This window comes from Numida meleagris, chromosome 22, assembly GCF_002078875.1.
Source record: "Numida meleagris isolate 19003 breed g44 Domestic line chromosome 22, NumMel1.0, whole genome shotgun sequence".
NCBI classification, from domain to species: Eukaryota; Metazoa; Chordata; class Aves; order Galliformes; family Numididae; genus Numida; species Numida meleagris.
This window is the reverse complement of record NC_034430.1, coordinates 700,447-721,486: the sequence shown is the minus strand read 5'-3', so window position 1 is coordinate 721,486 and position 21,040 is coordinate 700,447. Positions and strand designations below refer to the sequence as shown.

Sequence of the window (21,040 nt, the reverse complement as noted above, 5' to 3'; positions counted from 1 at the left end):
GGGGAATAAATTAAGATCTATAAGGCAACCCACACCAGCTAAAGTACAGTTTGAATTGACAAAGCAGAACTGAAGACGGCTCTCCAGCGGCTGAGCAAGCAGCCTGGCTAGTGGCTCGAACAGCATAGGCTGCACCATTTATTTTTGAGCCAGTAAAGCAAAACAAATCTGCTGCCCAAATAAACCAGAAGACATTTACACACTTACAGCAGCAGCTCAGGCTGACAAAATTGGAGCTAAATATTAGGCACGTTGGAGATGCAAACAAGGACCCCGTGTCTGCTGCCATTTGGCATCCCTACACTAGAGGTGGCAGTGAGGAGATGCCACCCCAGTCGTTCGCCCCGCTCAGCCCTGGTTTGAGACGAGGACCACTGCAGCCCAGCTCCTTGCTGGCTTACTTTTTTGCTATTAAATGCTCCGTGACAAAGAAATGAAGAGGGCACCGCAGCCAAGGGGCCCACGACTCTAGCCAAAATGCAACAGTTTGATTGATCAGCGCTAAAGCCCGTATATCCTCCCCACATCGATAGCATTCAGACATCCTGTGGTCCTTCTGTTTGCCGTTTTCAGAAGGATTGGGCAGTTTAATTAAACAAGGCGGCAGAGTTTGGAAGGAACAAGGCAAACTGCACGCACACCGCTCAAGGGCAGGCTGCGGGTAGAGCTGATGGAGCCTCTGAGCCGGGGAGCAGCACCTGGCACCAAGGCTACCCAGAAAGCTCCAAAGGGAGTAAAGCTTTAAAACAAAAACAAAAAAAAAGAAAAAGAGGGAAATTCAGAACAACCTTTCCAAAAATGGAAAAATCTGATAAGCGCTTGCTGTATCCTTGAACCTTATTTCCAATGCTTTAACAGCAGCAGCTCCCGATGCGTGTCAGCAAAAGTAATGGCCTTGCTGTTGGATGGGATTTTCCCCAGTTATCCTCTCTTCCTCTCACTCCACCTCTTCCCCAGTTCCAGACAGCAATAAAGTTTCCTGACACTTCATTAACACTCCTTCCTCCAAATACTCTATATGTTTTAATGGAGCAAAGCTGCTACACAGTGAAATAAACCCTCTGGAAGGAAGGGCCTGATAAACCGCAGCCCATCAGCAGACAGTCCAACAGTGCCTTTGCTTTTACTTTTCAAGGAGATGCTAAAAAATCCCAAAAACCTGGAGTAGAAAAAAATAAATCACTAAGATCCAAGCAAGCTCTTAAAGATGAAAAGTGGAGTGACAGCTCTGGTAGCACCCAGAGACCCGAGGATATTCCGAGCCTGTGCAGAGATCCCAGAGCAATCCCAAAGCGTGCAATTGGGAATTACACAACAGGCAGCAGCATCATCACAAAATCACGCTGCATCATGCAAATTGACACCTCGGGTAACACTTATGTCTCTTTCTCTTTCCAGTTCTTTATGCAAAACGCACAGGATTAGCTCGAGCTTGTCCTGACAATTCACTTTTCTAAAAAAGTCAATCCACAAATTCAAGGTATTTACTGCATTTGTTCTTCAAATGATGTACTTTGATCTCCGTGCTGATAACAAGGAGTAATTGAGGCTAGCCTCAAGCACAGTGGCAGCGTTATTATGCAGCATGGCACAGAAAGGCAGCAAGCAGCTCAGTCTTTTTGGCATTCCTACATCTGTAGCTGTGGAACAGAGAATACAATATGACTCTTAACGGGTTGGGGGATTCTGGAAGAGAGACACTCCAGCATCCACACTTGGCTCCAGCACATTCTCTCCCAAACTCTCTAAGTGCTGCGTCTTTGCTCGTTCTTCTGAAAAAGGAGTTCCTAATGCAACTGGCTAAAATGCAAAGCAACCGAGCTCGGCTTTTGATTTCAACACCTTCTGCAGTGCAAGGAAGACAGAGGGGAGCACAACCTGAAAGACCCCGGCATCATTTGGGACGTGGGCATCACCGCAAAGGGAGCAGCATGAGCCCTGAGCTTTGCAGCGTTTGGGGGGGAAAGAAAAGAACAACAAAGCTCCACAAAAAGCAGTCCCAGCTCCCCGCCACCTGGCCAGCAGGAATGTCTCAAATTAGGGAGCTTACAGTAAAGAAGTGGCCACATGCCATCATTTAGCAGCTCCCGGTCAGTAGTTCAGAAGTTATGACCAGAACAATCAGACACAGCTCATTCTTGCAGCCAGGGATGGGGAAGCAGAGCCCACGCTGCTCTCTCCCCAAGTTCAGAAACAAATGTGTGTGCCCCACCTCTTCCCAGCTTAAAGATTGTGGTCAGGCAGATCTGCCTGTTAGGAGCAAGGTGCGACAGATAAAAGCTTGGCTTAGCCAAACACCAAAATCATCAGGTCTTGAGTAAGCATGCCTTGTTGGAGTAACATAATAGCACCTATGGGGACTGTATGTCCCAAGACGTTCGTGTTGTAGTCACTGGTCTGCCTTGTGACTAGCTCCAAAGTTATCCATAATTGTTTCTATTTAACATACATTTGATCATTTGGACAATGAATTTGGCAAATCCCAAATTCAACTCCATCATTATAAATTCACGATTGTGCTTTGCACTGGACTATGAACTCGAAGAAGGGACGGCCTCTCATTATGGTGATGTAGATATGTTCTTAATCTTCTCTCAGTAAGGAAACTGCTCTGTTCTCATCACTGTAATAGCTGGTCATTACATTTATCCTAAAGTGAATTCATCTTCCCGGCCATGGGGAACCAGCACTTTGCACAGGAGCAGGTGAGGTCCTCCAGAGCTTCCTCTTCCATCGCAGCCTACCCTTCCACCTGGGATCCCACTTAACACACTCACCCCGTATTTCCTCAGGGCACTCCTCATACATGCTCCAGTATCAGTGGAGCTGAGAAGCTCAGCCCATGACTGATCTTCAGGGGACTTGTTTCATACAATCATGAAGGTTGGAAAAGACTTCTAAGATCCCCAAGTCCAACCCCAACCCATCCCCACCATGCCCACTGACCACGTCCCTCACTGCCACATCTCCATGGTTCTGGAACACCTCCAGGGACATTCCACCATTCCACCATTTCCCAGGCAGTTTGTTCCAATGCTTAACCACTCTTCCAGAGTGTAAATTTTTCACCACCTCTTCCTACTGTATTTTTTAATCTCAATTTCCTATTATGTATAATTCTGTGACACAGACACTTGCAGAAGTTTGGAGAGTTGAGACCCCAAGTTCTTAACCGTTTGCAAAATCAGCTCTAACACTGAGCAATTGGGATAACCTGGTTTTATCCCCCAATTAATTACGTAATACAGTAATTATCTGATAGAGATCACCTAATCTTTCACCTTAGCAGGGAGTAGCAAAAACAAAGCTGCAAGGAAGTCTGGTTAACTCTATTGAAGGTCTTAAAAAAAAATTCCAGTGGATGGATTACAAGATAGAGGTGAAAACCTGAGACATGTTGCAGTGGTCCTTACCAGCTGATGGACATATTCCAAATCTCGGGGAAAAGAAGGGAGATGAAGAACATTCCAAGAAATACGGTAAAGGAGGGGGCAGATGATAGCAGGATTTCTCACGTCCCATATTAAAACTGTACAGGAAATACAGGAAGGATAGCATCACGTATGTTTTCAATACAACTCGCAGGATTCGAGTCTGAAATGCAGGAAATCTCATGTTACACGGATGTCTAGCAACCCTACCTCATGGAACACCGTGGGAGCTGGACCAGAGCCTGAATTCCTGCTCTGCTTCCAGCTGATACTATGCGCATGGAGAGCACACTGGTCAGATCTCAGAGGGCACCAAGCTCAAGCCTTAGCTTGAAAACAGTGGATAAGACCTACACTGGTACTGCATCCCTTCAGCCATAGCTATTCCTGCATTGTGGCAGGAGGAGGCTCCCAGGTTCATGGAACCCACGGGAGAACCTCTTTACAAATTCAGCAACTGGGAGAAAACGTGGCAACAAAGTCCAGGCAGGGCCATGCCAAGCACCTCCTTAGAGCCTCGAGCAGGTAGCTCACAGCAACAGGAACCAGCATGTTGAGAAAGGACAGGGAGTGCCACAGTGCCCCAGCAGGGAATCTCTTCCAGTTGGCTGCATCATCCATTCCAGTCCTTGATGCTATGTGCTAACGTTCCCAGTCATCTCAGCAACCTCCTTCGCTTGCATTTAACAAATTAGCAGTAGCATAGCATAATGACATCATACCCAGGCAACGCATCTGCCCACAATTACCTCTGGGAGGACAGGTGAGGTTACTGGAGGCCCCGCTGGAGAGGTTTGCTCTGCTGGGAGAGCAGAGCTGTCTGGGCAAGCCGACCGTAGCCTGATCTTCACAGCAGATCCCTCTCTGTGTTTTCTTAGGATCCCTGCTATTAGCCAAGGCAGCACAGAGATGTTCTCACCAGGCAAGAGAAAGCATACGATTAAAAGAAGAAAGCCTCTGATCTTCTCCGAGGAGAATGTTTGGCATTGCTCAGTGTTCAGGGTGGCATTGCACTTAGCAGTACAGACAGCTGTTTGTGACCACCTCAGCAAGCTGCTCTGCTAGGACAGAATAGATTCGGAAGGTTAAGAGATGTTAATACGATTTGGAAACAGACTGAGCTGCTCCCGATGTGGAGAGCTTTGTGAGGGATGGGGATGGTTGTACTCATGGCACAAAATATCACAGCTGCGGTGTCAGCCATGGCTTGAGCTGTTCTTCCAGGTGTTGCACACCACCCATGCAACATGCGTGATCCTGAGATGTAGATGTTTGAAGAAAGGATGGAAGCGGACTCTCCTGCTGCTGCAAGCCACCGAGCAACCAAAGGGATCACAATGGATCACAGCTAGGATGAAGTGCAAGAAAGAGACAAGACCACCAAGAATGGCTGAGGTTGGAAGGGACCTTAAAGACCACCAAGCTCCGACCCCCCTGCTGTGGGCAGGGCTGCCAACCACCAGATCAGGCCAACCACAGAGCAGGGTTTGTGCCACGTCCCCCTCCCAACCCAATCAGGGTGTGGAAAGGAGCAGGACTGCTGGTACAGCCACTGCCCCAGCAGGGAGGGGATGCTGCCAAACCAGAGCAATGGGGAACAGGAGCGAGCCGCAGGGATCCAACAGCAGTTCTGGGGAAAAGACACCTGAACCCAGCAAGCCTCAAGGGGAATTCCTGTCCGCATGGGCAGGCATGCCCCATACCCCTCTGCTACGCTCCCGAGCCAAGACAAACACTCGCTGTGAGAGCAGGGGCTGTGACAGCCACACCTGCGTGCCCAGGGAGTGGCTCTGATCCATCCCATGTGCTTCCATGCAATCCTGGCTCGGCTCCGCCCCGCTGGTGCTTCCAAGACCTGGGGCCCTGCAGCAGATTGCCCATCAACACTCGGCAGTCTCTTGAAGCCAATGTTTCCCATACATTGTGGCTGCTCTACTCAGCCTGCTCTTTACCAGGCTTCTCCTAACACCTCCTTCTTGGTCCTATCCCACCCAGAGTCCCCTGTAAGCTCCAGCTCCGTGGCACCCAAGGTTATGGGACTACAGCACACCCACCCCTGTCCTCCCCCCCAGCCATGCTGCTCCTCTCATTGCCACCCTGGCCACCTGACCTCACTCGCCCCTTGAAGAAACGTCTCTGCTTCACCCTTATCCCCACGCACATCCACCTTCCCCCATATCACCACCACTTCATCGCTTGATCACCAGATGTTATTTTGACTAAAATCAAAACTGATTCCAGCCAATGTCTTCAGACACCCACAGAGACCTCCAGGTAGGTTTTGCCTGCTTTATCAGCCTCCTGTCTTGAATCAGTGCTGGTAGCAACCCCTATCTACGATTTTACAGATAGCAAAGCTTCCGCAATGACTCAACCACTCCTTTTTCAGGTGAGAAACCCCAAGCATCCGTGCACCACTCCTTGCACCTGCACCCTGCAAACCAGAGCTCCAGGCAGCCCGAGCAGCAGAAAAACCTCACAAGCAGCCACCGGAGAAGAAAAGCAAGCCTTGCTATTCTCCTGCCCAGCATCTGATGCTTGGAGACCTCTGCAGATAGTATGTGCAGAACTGCACCCTCTGAGCTCTGGTGGCTGCACGGGTGCAGCAGCTGCAGGATGGATTCGCTTCTCCTCCATCTTTCTGCTTTTCTGCAGAACAGAATACAGCTTCTTTCAAGGGCAATGTGATCAACCAAGAATGAAACTCCATCAGGCAGGTTTCAAGGTCTCTGCGTGCCAGACACAGGCTGGCTCTGGGGCGAGGAAACCAAAAGCAAAAAAAATTCTGACCTACTCAGCTCTGTTTAACTTTTTTTTCCTATTAACATTTTCCTGTTTGGGCTTTCCATAGAACAGCAAAGCAGCAGGAAGAACAGAAAAAGGATCCATGCAAACCAAGGCAGTGCCACCCCAGGCAGCCAGAGAGACGTCTGTCCTCTGCACAACGGACTCAGAGCGATCCCAGAGCAGCAGCCTGCAGGCACAGAGCCAGGCGAGGGCCCCCAGAGCAAAAGGGGAGGGGGGGGAAAAGGAAGGAGGTGGAGGAAAAAACCTAAAAACCCAACTGCCCCAAAACATCCTCGCACTAAAACTTCATAAATGATAGAAGGCCGAGTGCAGCTTTCACAGGAACTCCTCTTTATTACTGGTGGGCAACTGTATTTTTATCCTGTGGCTTTCTGTTTTTGCAGACGCATTCCAGCACGAAACCAGAGGCAACACGCACCACTGAGCAGCAGAGTTTATTTTAAGGGATGTAACATTTTCCTGAGGATGCTCTATTTGCATCTGCTGCAGGAAGCAGTAAAATGGCAGGTGTGTTTCCACACACACGCCAGAGACACAAAACAAAATGCACAATGCAAAGCACATGCTTTTGTCTTGCAAATCTCCGCTCTCTGCAATGAAAAAAAAGAAAAAACAATTAAAAAAAAAAAAAAGAAAAAAAGGAAAGGGGGAGGGACAGGGGTTTTCCCCAGGGCCTGTTTTCTAGCTTATTAGCCCTGCAGATGCTCAAGACATGCTTTGCCAAGAAGGAGCTCCATGCCCACCCGCAGGAGAAGGCAGTGCAGGCTGCAGGCTAACCGCTGCCCCGCATTTGCATGCATGCAAGCGCCTAATTGCTACCGTGCACGCCGCACCTTGCAGGCTGCTCTTTCCAGATGCACCCTTCAGCAACGAGCTTTTGGTGAGGCCTCTCCTCCAGGAGCACACGTTCGTGGTGAGGTGGAGGATGGATCAAGCAGTTGTATTTAAAACAATGCACCTCTGCACGGTCTGAATGCGGCGTGAGCCGCAGTGACTTCTCCAGCAATTTGACTTTCCCCTGCAACAATCCAGCTGCGTTATTTCCTCAGAGCAGACAGCACCTCCAACACAGAAATACAGGGAGCTTGCTGGATGTTATCTAGAGAAATAAGTTTCAGCTTTCCTGTCTTCCAGCCTTGCACTTGGGGAAGAAATAGCATAGAAATATACATCATTCTGCTTAGCCAGAAGAGGCAACGGCCTGCCACAGCTGCAAAACCAGCAAAAGCACGATGTGATGGAAAATAACGCCCGTGGACAGTTATTTAAAAGAGAAAACACACTTTTTTTTAAAAAAAAATCCAGTCTAATTATTCCCCTGGCAATCAGCATCACAACAGCAAAAGCCCAGCGCTTCCGAAAACCCCAGGAACACTACAGCATTTGTAAGAACAGGCAGCAACACTCAGTGTTACATGAGTTGATGTGCTGGAAAGGATGGAAAAAGAAGCACTAACTGCTTGGGGGGCTAGGAGAGAGTTGTCCAGAAACAATGAGAAGTTTTCTACAGCACACTAATAAAAGTCCAACTTAAAAGTATGCCTATGAGTGTACTAACACAACGTACTCAGCAGAAAGGGCAAAATCTTTTAGTCAGAAGATTCTGTTTTCAGGAAATGGAATTTTTGACTCTTCTACTCTTTAGAAACTTCCGTGGGAAATCCCACTGGCCTTTATTCGCTGTTTTCCCTTCCTTGTTCTGCAGAGGACAATGTTCTTCCACCTGTTCCACCCCTCTGCACAGACAGTTTTTCCCTATGCATCCCACGTGGCTTTCCTGGCACTTGTTAAACTTCCCAGGGGTGCTGCAACCACAATGTGGGACAAGGATGCCTCCTGCTTATAACCCCTCTATTTCAATGCTGCAAGACTGATTTTTTTTTTCTTTACCCTAACCTCTCATTTATCATTTGAATATCTCACAATTCTCAATGAGAAAACACCCCAGAAGAGCCCATTGTATTTCTGTTACAGCACAACCCACGTGGCTTCCTGCTTGTTTCTCCTTTCTAACCATTGCAGCTCCTGCTTTAAGCTTTATCTTCTGTGAGCAAAGAGTTGCCCATGACCAAGGAGTTGTTCACAACAAAGGAGCTATCCATAAGCATGGAGCTGCCCATGACCCCATGCCTGGATGGGCTGTGATGCCATGGATCTGCTCACACCTCCAGGCATCACTGCTTGGTAGGTCCTACAACAACACCAAAGTCTGTGCGTACTCCAGAGCACTATAACTTCCATCTAGTGCTGAAAATTCAAAAACGGATATTGTGCTTTCATTCTGACTCTTCTCAGACATGCTCTAAGGTGGGCAAAGAGCTGGCACCAAAGCACATCTCCGTTTTGTGCAGCCAATACTCACAGGCACTGAACCCACTGAGCCCACTCCACTCGTTGCCTCAGGAGAATGGATTCTCCCTACAAGTGAAGCAGTTTCACAGTCACCCATAGGAGGAGAGAGCTTCACTCATGAAACTTCACTTAATTACTCATGCAATGGAAGGAACTCAGACACCGTGCATGTGTGGGAAGCTGCAGAGGAAAGGGTTTAGCAAAGCACTGCATGTGGCTCGATTTGCTTATTGGAAAATTAGAGAGAGCAGTGCATCTCATCTAGTGTTGTATTACGGTCAAATAATGTCACTCTGACCTGAGTTACGGAGTCAATAATAAAAAGATTGCATGCTTTCCTTAGGGACATACCTACAAAGACAGGAGCAGGAGAAAGGCAAGCCCTTTCCACTGTACTAAAACTCACAACATCGTTTTGTTTCACATACAGGGAGTTACTCCTACACTACAGTTCTCCTGCAGAACAGCAGCATTAAATTTTCATTATAGACTGACAGCAAAGAAGGTAAGAGGGATCACAGCAGATCTTTGAGGACAACACACGCCCTGCCTCCATGGACAGGTTTAGGGCATCTCTGGGTTAAAACACCTGAGTGCAAATCTGGGGTGCGAACCCAGCCTGTGTACACAGCCTCCAGCTGCTGTCCCCCCATCAGAATGGATATTAGAAACCCCCATTTCAGACTGGATATTAGGAACAATTTCTTCTCCCAAAGAGCGGTGATGCACTGGCACAGGCTGCCCAGGGAGCAGTGGGTTCACCATCTCTGGAGGTGTTTCCACAACCATGGCGGTCACGGCACTGAGTGACGTGGTCAGTGGGCATGATGGGATGGGTTGGACGTGGTGATCTTAGAATCAGTAAGATTGGAAACTACCTCTATCTGGGGGTCTCAGCTCTCCATTTGGAGAGCACCAATTGCCTTCTCCTTAGCGTTTTTAAAGACTAGGATCCTTCTGAGTGGTAAGCCCAGCCCAGCTGGAAAGCATCGAGAGCATCGCATGGGGAAAGGAGAGCATCTGACAGAGAACTTCAGATTATCACTCACTCCCCAAAGCCTACTCCATTCCAGGTTATACGTACAGGTAATGCTCTTTCCCTTGATGTCAAATGCAAATTGAGTGATTTTGCTTTTTGAAGTAATCGGCCATAATCTTCATAGTGCGTCCTTACGTCCAAGTGCTTTTAAGAAATAATTTATATTAAAAGTTCCCACTGCAATTTGGTTCAGACCAGTATCCCTGCATAAAAAGAAAAAAACTCCACCTAAATTCCTGACATGCCCAAACCTTCCATTAATTCATGCCCACTCGCTCATCTTCATCTCTGGCCCAGTAACACCGGGATCGTGTTAGTTCTGCTAGTTCTCCACAGCTCAACACCCAGAGAGGTGGTGGTTCCCACCCCTGGAGACACCCAAGGTCAGGCTGGAGGGGCTCTGAGCACTGATGGAGCTGTGGGTGTCCCTGTTCATTGCTGGGAGGTTGGATCAGATGGCCATTAAAGGTCCCTTCCAACTCAAGCCATGCTATGGATCCCAGAGAATGAGGGAGATGCAGCGACTCCTACTGAGGCTGAGAGACATCATGAGGAAACAACCCCACAACTAGCTGGTAGAGCAGCTGCCATGCTTCGGAATTGGCACCAACCCATACTGTGAGGAACCTGCCTGACTTCCACCCTGCAGGAGGTGTCTTGTGGCACCAACCATGCAAGTCCCCAGGCATCAAATATGGAGAAAAGGAAGTTCAAATTGATGGTGGAATCTCCTGTTACACGTCACTGCTGTGCACAGATCTCTGTGGTCAGCAGTTCAGGCAGGTGCAAGCCCCCAGCATCTCCTGCAATGCTCCCGAGCGCGCACCCTTAATTCATATACACTGCTCCCTGCACCTGGGCATGCAGATGTGGGGATCCTCTGGGCTTTCTAGGAAGCCTGGAAGAAGCCCCACGCTGCTGACTGCATCCCAAGGGAGCAAGGATGAGGAGTTCCAGCAAGCTGCCTAGAGCTGCAAAGGTTCATTTGTCCTCAACCCAAACTCCTGTCCTTACAAAGCCTTTGCTGCCACAAACACTGTGTGTTCTAGCAACTCACCCGATTCATGCAATTAAATAAGAGCTGTTTTCTTTACCAGAGAACTTCAAGTTCCCTTCCCCACCACACATTTCCTCAGCAGCACCCAGCCACGCACATGAGACATATGCAGCCCTGGCAGCTCTTCCCACTGTGGTGCACCCTGCAGGATGCCAACACCAGCCCTGAGTCAGAAGAAGCACTGAGGAAGATGATTAAGCACAACATTCTCCAGGATGGCAATTAAATTCATGCTTGCAGGCAGGCACATGCTTAAACACTGCTCTGGACAGCGATGCTTTCTGAAATCAGGGCCCTTTCCAAGGAAGATGCTGTTGCTGGGTGGATTATCACCGACTTGTTTGTGCTGCTGCAGTTTGCACGTGGGAGCAAAATGAGACCTGGGGACCTTCCAGCCTGCAGCAGCAGGGCTCTCCGCTAGGACCCTCCATCCTCAAACTATTCTCTGCATCCCACGAGGATCAGTGCAGAAGTGAGCAATGCTTGTACCTACTCCAGTCCATCTGCATTCAGTCCCACTTTTAGGGCCTCACCTGGCCTCAAAGCGAAGTGGAGACACAGGGGCTGCCAGATGCTCCAGGGTGACACACCCTAGCCCATAGATGTTTCAGTGAAACAGTCACAGAAGTTTCACAGCAGTTTATATCAAACCTATTTAGCTCTTGCTTTCGCATTGCTTGGTGGCAATTCCCACCTCCAGCTGCCCACCCCAGGGTTGTTTCTGCCCATGCACAGCCCAGGGTTGTTCCATGCTCACTGGGGCTCTCTGCAACTGGAGCACATGGGTGCCTGACCCATAACTGGGATAGGGCATGGAAAATGTCCAAGGGAGAAGACTTTTCTTTTGTTTTTCTACTAGTAAACAGCACTAGGAATCATTCTATCATATGTGAATGGCACAGAATATGGGATGGGTAGCTTAGAGCAAGAAGCTGCAATAGGGAATTATCTCACTGGCTGCCTTGGCTTTGCTTTGAGCCTCCAGGCAGAGGCGAGCAGAGCTGAGCAGAGCGCTCAGGAGCTTGCAGCAAAGAATGAGTTAAAGGAAAAAAAAAAAGTAAGAAGGGCTAAGCTAGGTAAAAAATGTAATTGCACCAAGCTGCCATGCAGAAGGAAGCGGGTGCTTTGCAGCTTTTCCACCAGCTCCAAACGCAGCACTTGCTCCTGATAGACAAGAGGAAACCCAAGAGCTCCAGCTCACCCCGTTTCACCCGAGCAGACACAGACACGATGGGTACAAAGGTCCACAGCATTGCAGCATGGTGACAGAAACAAACCCAGTCCACATCACCAGGTTCTAGATAAGGAAAAACAGAACCAGATTTAGAAGGCTGCTCTGCTCCCTGCCCCGATTCAGCAGCGGTTTACCCAGCTGCAGCCTGTTTACATTTCTAACAAACTTCATCCTGAACTCCTTGGGTCAGATATTCTAAGGAAGGAAAGGAACTTTATTTATCACATAGCAGAGAGCGGGACCAGGGCAAGCTGCCTGAGCCAGAGCGAGACTCCAGCACTGAGCACAGCCCCAGAATTTCTGGATGCATTTTACAGTAGAGATTGGTCTGGGTTTTTTACTTCTTTGGTAATTTACTTAAAAAATAAGCGTCCTATAAAATCCCAGAATTTTCCACCAGATATTCTCAGGTGCTGAGCTAGCAGTCGTGCTTCTTGCTCTAAGTATGAAGTATGAGTGATACCATCTGCAAAAGAATTCCGAGTGTGGCAAGTCGAAAGAAAAAGCAGTTCACCTTCCAACAAGCACTCACTATTTCTATGAATAAATGCATTAATACGTTAAGTGAATAAAATGCAGGAGAACTGAACTTTTTAGCAGCCTCACTGTGAACAACCTGTTAGCAGACCAACATTTGAGACTGAGAAAACAGCCAGACCTAAAATTGAAACCGAAACTTGTTCTTGGCTTTCTAAAGTCTCTTACAAGTTCAAACAGTTATAATAGAGGAAAGTTCTAAAGCACTGCCCCGCATCAGATCTGCACAGAACTGCTTTGTTTGCACATTGCAGGGATCGAAAGGCGGACATTGCACAAGGCAGAGCTCACCAGGACCCAACTCCACCTCCAAGCACTCAGCATAAGAAGTGCATCAGCTCCTTCTCTTGGTTAAGGCATTTGAGCAGAAAACTTTTGCTCTGATGCTGTCTTCCTATGTATCTGGTACTATTACTGACGCACCTTCTAGTGAAATAATTCCCAAGGATGCTACTCCACCTGTCAATGGGAGTGAAAAAAAGCTTCGGTGCCACTGCGCTCAAAGGGAAATCAAATAACTCAGCCTTTCAAGGCTGGTTGACATGCAAGGAAAAATCCACCTCATTTAAATTACAAAAATAAGATAAAACGCAGAAGGAAGAGCCCCCCAACTCTGAGCCTGAATTACTTATGATTTCCCCTTGCAAAGTGAAGGAAGTATTGGATCCTACATTCACACTGTGATGATGCTGTAGCACAACGCAAACAATAATTAGAGAACATCCAAATTAACTGAAGTCACGGTCTGGACTCATTCCTTCATTTATGTACATTTTTAAAGGCCTTTAATTAAGCTACGATGCCTTAAGATCAGATTTTCAAAGCTTTATAAGCAAGTGAAAAGAATCTAAACTGCAAAGGACAATTCAGGCCATCACAATTCTTTGAAAATCCTTAATTGGTGTAATAGAATTTATTCTCTCCCACAAATTAGATATATATTCACCCAAACCAACCTGGGACAGCATACAGAAGTTACAGATGATCTTCACTTGAGGGCAGAGTTAAGGTTAAAGATTCAGGTTTTACTTCTGTGTTCACTTGTCAGCTCCTTAAATACCCAAAATCACAAGATAGAGAACATCAGGGTATCTTCCCCAACAGTGGCTGGGCAGTGACCCAGTGATGACCAACATGCCCATGAAATCCAGTCAAACAACCATGCAAATCCAAGACTGGCCAAATTCTTTCACTAAAGCTTTAGATCTGTTTAAGGCATTTAAGATAATCTAAGTCCTTCTATTGGCACAAGCTGTTTAAAATGATCTAAGGCTTTAGATAGGTTTAAGCTGCTTATGTAGCTTTAAGGTTTTAGAAAGGTTTAGACTACTAAAAAACATTCCCCAAAAATAAGTGGGGTTATTTGCTGGAGCTAGTCATACCATCTCATGGATGCAGTGCAAATACAGAAATACATACACAGGAATAAAATTTGGTTTGCAGCATTCCAAGTCGAAGTCACTCGGTGCTAAGCCTACAAATATTGACTTCATGGATGACTTCTACTGGCATGAGCTTGGGTTTTGGGAGCAGCACACCCTAGTTAAAGCATGGAGATCTGTCATCTTAAAAGAAGAAAAACGTACCATAAAAAGTTATGTGAAACATCGCAACAATTCCTCCCTGTTGGGAAAAAAGTAAAGAACATGACAGTACATAAACCTTACACGTGCCATTGTCCTCTCCCTCCTTCCACCACTCTGATTTCCACCTCCATACCAAAGTCAGTCACTTTTCATAGGATTACAACCATCGGGGATGTATTTGGGGGGTAGGAAAGCCAAGGTGCCCACGGGGCGCTCAATGACAAGATCCCATTGGCCATGCTGGTCCTTCCCTCAAGCAGTCCCTGCAGACTGCAGAGGGTGCAGGAGCTCATGCAGCCAGCAGAGCTCTCCGAGGGGGTCAGGACAGGTCCTGCTCTGCTCTTCTGGGTCTCTGCAGATGGGCTCCAAACATCCCCCAAGCTGCCTCCCCCAGCGTCACATCCCATCCCCTGGGGAGCTAGAATTTCATCCCTGAAACCCTGTCTGCAAAATCACCACAACCACCCCCCCCTCGAGAGCACACCTTTCCTAACAGGCTGCACAACAGACCAGGGCAGATAATTAGGATTTCTCCCTTTCCCTTCCTCCAGAGGGGACAGTCCCATCTCTCTGAGCCATCTAGATGCACAAAGAGCCTATTTTGAAGCCACTTGAGCACAGGCAGTGTGGTGCACAGCCACCCTCTGCTCTCATTTACACAAACATAAAGGCAGAGCATCTGGCCATGTGTCAAAAGTCTTTAATTACATGATCGAGCTCATACATGATCAAGCTCATCTTAGATATCTATTTATTGAGAGCTGTAAATAACACAAGATTGCGCTCTGATAAACACCATGCACACAAAGGGAAGTTAGATTTACTTATTCAGCCAAACACTTGTTCCATTTTCTGACTGCTTAACTTTGCAACCTTTATGCAGTATCAGTGTGATATCCCCCCCCCCCCCCCCCGGCCCCCCAAACATGCCCCCTTTACAGTTTGCTATTGAGTACCTGGTTCATTTTACGGTTATTCAGCCACGCAGAACCAAAGAAGGTTTCTTATAATCAAGTCACTTATCCCAGTATGCATTTCTGATTTGGGACTATACCACTTCAGACCTTGAGAAGCCTTTGCAATGGCAAAACTGAGCACAATCCACATGACTAAGACGAAACGTAAATTCTGCAAGAAATAGCAACATAAACCTGCATCTTCCTTTGTTATAGTTCTCTCCATCATATGATCTGCAAAGATCTTCACAAGCAGCAGCATCACACCAGGAGACAGCACTGGGAATCACAAGGCAGCACCAGAACTGATGAGCAGACCTGCCCAGGATGGAAATCACCCCCATAGCACCCAGATATTCCAAGAGAAATATAGGTCCTGACAGCTGCAGGCACACAAATCAGAGCCTTTGCTGGACTCTACCCTAACTTACCTCATTCCTGCATTCACTACCAAGCCACGCTCCTGGTAGATTGGGTGTTCTTGGAATTTCGCTGCCTTCCTGGTATTCCCCGTGCAAGTTTGTTTTGCAGAACGCTTTCCAGGTCTGCTGCTATTTACATTATCAGCATTCTGGAGCATCGATCTCTGCCGGTTGACAAAGAGCTGTTCGTAGCAGGGCATGGAAATACAAGCTGTACCACTACGAGGTGAAGCAAGGATGGAGCTCTTCCCTGCATTACCCTCATGTACACCCCTGCACAACAAACTTTTTGCACAGTTCACGGAAGGGCATCTCCTTTCTTCCCTACCCCTTCTCATAAAGAATCACGATATCCCACCAAGACCAGGATTCCCACAAAGCCCTTCCTTAAGGGGCAGGAACACAAAGACAGATATTATCCCATTTACTGGTGCAAAATGAAGGTAGAGAAAGAAGCGTGACTGAAAGTCATGCTGTAATACACCAGTACTGCTAATATGAACCCCAGTTCTTACCCAGCCACTTACACCATCTACACCATTTGACTTTGTTTTCTCCCAGTATAGCATGTGTGTGGCTTTTTGGGCACCCAAGGACAAAGAATAACTTAAAGCAACATGCAACCAAGGAGCACAACTCACAGCACAACTTCTGCTTCCACTACAGCACCACAGCTTCACAAGAGGAAAAGCAAATCCCATCAATGCTTAATCCACAGCATAAAGGAGGACTAAAAGAACATTTTCTGCCCCAGCTGAAAGGCTCATCCTTCACTCTTGCTATAATCAAACTACGAGAAATTGCCCATGCTTTCTGGAGATGCATGGGCCATGCCAGGTTGCATGCAGCATTCACTTCTAGCACATACAGCACATAGCTTTCTGCAGAAACCTGACCAGACCGCTTTGGTACAGCCATGAAAAACAAAACTACCTGTTCAGCTCAACAGTTTTCACTCTCCCATAAAATTCACTCAGATGCCAGGATCAAAAACAAAATTCAGGGTGGGAATACGAGTTGAGCAACCAACAGCAAGATGTCAGCATGGGAACACCTGCAACATGCAGGACTGCCACCCTGACTGCAACAGCCAACACAGAATCAGGGTCAACAAATGTGTTCTGGGGGACCAAAACCTGCAGGAAAATGGGAACTGGCTTGTGAGCACTGGTTGCTCCTTGGAAATAGAGGATGTAGGGCAGATGCAGGTGAGATGGATCAGGACTAGGGCAGGAGGGGATGCTGCTTGCACCACTGGGCACCTCCCAGTGTCCATCCTGCATATGACATTTATTTGGGAGACCACACCAGTCCCAACCAAACCTCTATCAATTCTTCCTTTGCTTACTTCAAACCTTCTAGACCTTTTGATTTAAAATTCATCATTCTGCAGCAACAACCACTGGGGGGGGGGGGGGGGTAGGTATAACATGCTTAAACTCAAAAGGCAACTTAAAAAAGGGGGTTAAAAGTTTTGTTTGTAGCAGGGGTGTGTTTTGAAGGACTCTGAGATCATCCTGACATCATTACAAGCAGCACTCGCCTTTCTCGCTCGCACTTGAACAGAATGATAAATTCTGTGGCCACTTAATTTCAGCAGATTACTCGTTACATCAGAGTTTACTCATTCCATTTTCCTGGCAGCCCCCAAGCTGGGGCCATGAGTCAGCAGCAGCCCTGGGCCCTCTTGTAGATCCATGGGAGATGGTCCAGCCACCTGCAGTCACCTCCTTGACCAGATTTCATCAACCAAGCTCCTTTCAGAGATGCCCATGCATCCCACATCGAGAGCTGCCAGAACGATGAGATGGCACATGGGAGGAGAAGCGAGCAAGGGGCAGTCTCTGTTGCATTTTTGTCCCAGCTGTTAAACATCTGGGGGTGCTTGAGGAGGTGGTCAATGCATCCGGTGTCCCAAGGGACCCCACGTGGGAAATCTGGAGCAGCAGGGCTGTGGGATCCTCCTCTCCCAGCTGCAGGGTGATGCTCAGCAGCCAGCGCCATCAGGGTCAGAGTCATTAGGGCATCCTGGGTCACAATGCATCCAGCCCAGCCCCGGGTTGGGACCATCCCTGCATCTATTTCTGGGACTCCCTCTGCTCTCAGGGGACACCAGCAGTGTCCCGTGTCCACAAGCCATGAGGGCTTTCACACGCAGCCTGCTGATACCCCAAGCTGGCCACACTATGCGCAGCTTCTGGTGACGGCAACTGGTTGCCACGTTCACCTCCCAACAGCCCAGATCCCTCCACAACTCCAGGAGCCAGCGCTGCTCTCATCATCATCTGCACACTAAACCACATCCAACCATATGGACTGCCTGTGCAGTCAGATGTGTGTCCTCCCCCCATGCGTTTTCCTCTCCTACCGGTGTCTGCCCAGCAAGCAAGCACTGCTGTCTGCAGTTAGAGCTTAGAGTCAAAGCTTATTACTCGTATTTTCAGTCTGCCAGGGACTCACACTGAGATCTTGGCCAATGGGCTCCCCCTCCCTCCTCCCCATTTCCCACACAGAAGAGAAAGTAAGACGCAGAAAGGTTAAATGGGAACAAAAAAGGCCATGCTGCATTTTTCCCCCCCACCTCAGATCACCACTGAGATCAGAGTTGAGCAAATCCACGACTTACATAGCTGGTACATTTCCATTCCCGAAATACAAGTTTCCAAGGTTTTTAGAAAACTAACTAAAGAGATCCAGGCTACGAATTCTGCCATCTATTTTGCAGCAACACAGTTAAATATGGATAAGCAACAACCAGCACTCATCTGATCTTCAGATACCACGTGCAACTTCAAACCACCTTGTAAATCAGCACGCTGGGATGTGCTATTCCTTGGCACGTCCATCCTAACCAGCATTACAGCCAGGCCAGCTGCAGGTATTTAGCCTTCCATGGAGAAAGGAAACATTTTTTTCAGCCACAAAGACTAGCGTGCTTTGTGCTCCTACCATCACAAGGCAGAGGCTCTCTCCCAGCTGGTCCAATTAAAAATGATGGGTTATGTCAATATTGGGTTACTGCTCTCCTGGCACTGGTACCTTCCTCACCAGCTCCATGTCATGGATAGTGACAGCTGAGATTTCTGGTAATTGCCAAACCAGCCCATGGCCAGAACTTAGCCGTACCCCCACGACCCACCTACAGCAATCAGCTCCCCCAGCAGATATCCCCATTGCACGGTGCAATTGAACAGGCCAGCTGCAATATTTTCCAGAAAACGAACCACAGTGCTGGAAAACTCATCTGAAAGCTGCATCGTATGAATTTACAGAAGTTTACAACTGTTTCCAGCAAAATAATTAACAGTTTCCTTTGCAAGCACGATAGCATCGGGTGACCGGGGCTCCTCGGGGAGTGACAGTCTCTGCGTGTGTTTCACTTCCCTTTCTCAGGAGGCGATGAAGGAACAGAAGTCAGACAGATGCTGAGCCACCAGCTCCCACCACGACACTCCACGGGAGCAGCTCCACGTGGTGCCAGCTGCAGCCAGGTCTGCAGAGAAGCGTGCATCCCACCAGCTCTTGCAGCAAGACACAAGACTTACGCGTCCCACTCCGGTTGCTGGGAGGGTTGGTGGGGTTGAGCAAAGCGACAAAGCGTTTTCGCGGCCCAAGAGTGGGAGCTGGTGCCTACTGTCATGATGAGGCAACACCTGGGGATGGTTTATTAGGAAGGAAGCCACCTCCCCTTCCTCAGTTCCCAGCCTGCTTGGCTATCTCATCCAAACCATATCCCACCAGCGCCGATGACCTGAGCAAGCCTGGGACCGCAGACAAGCAGCAACCTCCCACAGGCCACCAGCTCACAGAAAACCCACGGAGCAAGCAGGAAGAGGAAACAGAGACCAAGGAGCCTCTATGCTTCATAACAGCTGGGAAGGCTCGCATCCACTTGATTAAAAACAAGTCTCCAAAAAAAAAAAAATAAGAAAAGCAATGACAGCACAGCGTTGGGCACGTGTGTTCGTTGGCACGGCACTGAAACCAGTAAGAGCTGAGCACAGCTGGCTCAGCATGAGGGAGCATGAGATTTGGGGGAAATACCCACTCTCCTCTTGCTGGATTTGCCAGTTTTGGATGCCCAGAGATGGGGCAGGGTGGGATATGCTCACCGGGGGACATGGGACAACAGCCTGGAGACAGGGACCCCTCTGCTTGTCCTCGTGAGCAGTACAGCCAAAAACCAGCCCCGGAGGAGTATTCCTCACCACGGGGTCAAAAGCATATTTTAATCTTATTTTAATCATGTTCGTCTGCACGCACCCCACATCAAGCTCTTAATTAAAAATTATTTGCTTTTGGAAGGAGAAGGGGGAAGGAGGTGGGGGGGGGCTGTATATTCAGGTTTGATTACATTATATCTGTCAGGTTAAATATTCGCCAGTTCTCTTTCTAGGAAGCCCCAAGGGGTTACTTGGATGAAATAAGTGTTTTATTTCACGTGCTGCCCACTCTCAGTACGCACAATTAATCAGGGGTAAACTTTTTACAGTCTTCCCTTCACAGCCAAAAAAACTGCAGGCAGACAGAGGAGCAACGTATCGCCCGTAAATTCACCGAGGTGATAGAAACACCAACTCGCAGACAAAGGGCTGATTTTTGCCCTAGCAGGTTCACGTGGCCGGATGGATCCCGGGGAGGGCAGGATTGGGCCATCGGAGAGGCCACTGCAGTCCCTACTGCAAAACCCAAGCGTGCAGCTGTGGGGAAAGCGGGGCGGAAAAGCTGGAGGGTGAGCGAGGAGCAGGGCCAGTGCTGCATGGGGCTGCTGCACCGCCGAGCCGAGGGAAACCTCCCGCTGCCAGCAAAGGACAAACCTCCAAGGATCGCATCCCAGCGCCGCCCGGATGCCGGCACCGCGGGCACGCCAATAAAACGCAACGTTGGAAGGCTTTGTGCAGGCAGAAGGGTATTCGGGGTGATGTTAAATTAACGGTATGAACAAAAAAAAAAAAAAAATCCACACACGGGAGCCCTAGCGGGCAGGTAACGGCTGCCTGTGCTCCTATGGGTGGGGGTGGGAAGGGAGCAGGGCCGCCCCGCATCGCCCCGGAGGGCGAGCAGCCCCACGCCGGCGGGGGTTGAAATCACAACGGCCCACGCACGCCGCGAGAAAAATGAAGTTGCTGTCAGCGGACGATGAATTCATGCGCCAAGAGGGAGAAGGCAGCGGAGGAGTCGCGGTGAGGACGGGGTTACGGGGCGGCCGTGACAGCGCCGAGGTTACCTCGGTGGGGAGCTGAGCCGGAGCGCGGCCCGGGGATGCACACACACATGTCTATGTCCGTGTATCATCTATACGCGGTCACACACACAGCAGCAACCTGACACCTTTCGGGGGAAGCAAAATGGAATCTCTGTGCGCCCGCAGTGAGGAGCTGGGGGGGGTTGGGGGGGGGATGGACCATCTGCAGAACGCAACGACAAATAACCGGGTGCCTACCTGGGGTGGGGGCCGGCAGCGATCCGGGCTCCGCGCTGCTCCCGTCTTTATGAGATGTTCGGCTCAGGCGGTGCTATTTGCATTCTTTCATTAGCACCTGTTTCAAGTGAGGAAGGAGAAAGCTCATTACGAGATCAGCTTTCTTTCGAAATAAATTATTAAAAAAAAAAAAAAA

General features: G+C 48.7%; 1 protein-coding gene across 3 annotated transcripts in view; it reads right to left on the bottom strand.

Moving 5' to 3' along the window:
• Positions 1-21,013, bottom strand: part of HIVEP3 (human immunodeficiency virus type I enhancer binding protein 3) — a 217,495-nt gene extending 196,482 nt beyond the window's left edge. For all 3 annotated transcript variants that reach the window (XM_021375167.1, XM_021375172.1, XM_021375169.1), the window contains exon 1: positions 20,866-21,013. The gene's annotated coding sequence lies outside the window, so the exon portion shown is untranslated. The remainder of the gene's footprint in view (positions 1-20,865) is intronic.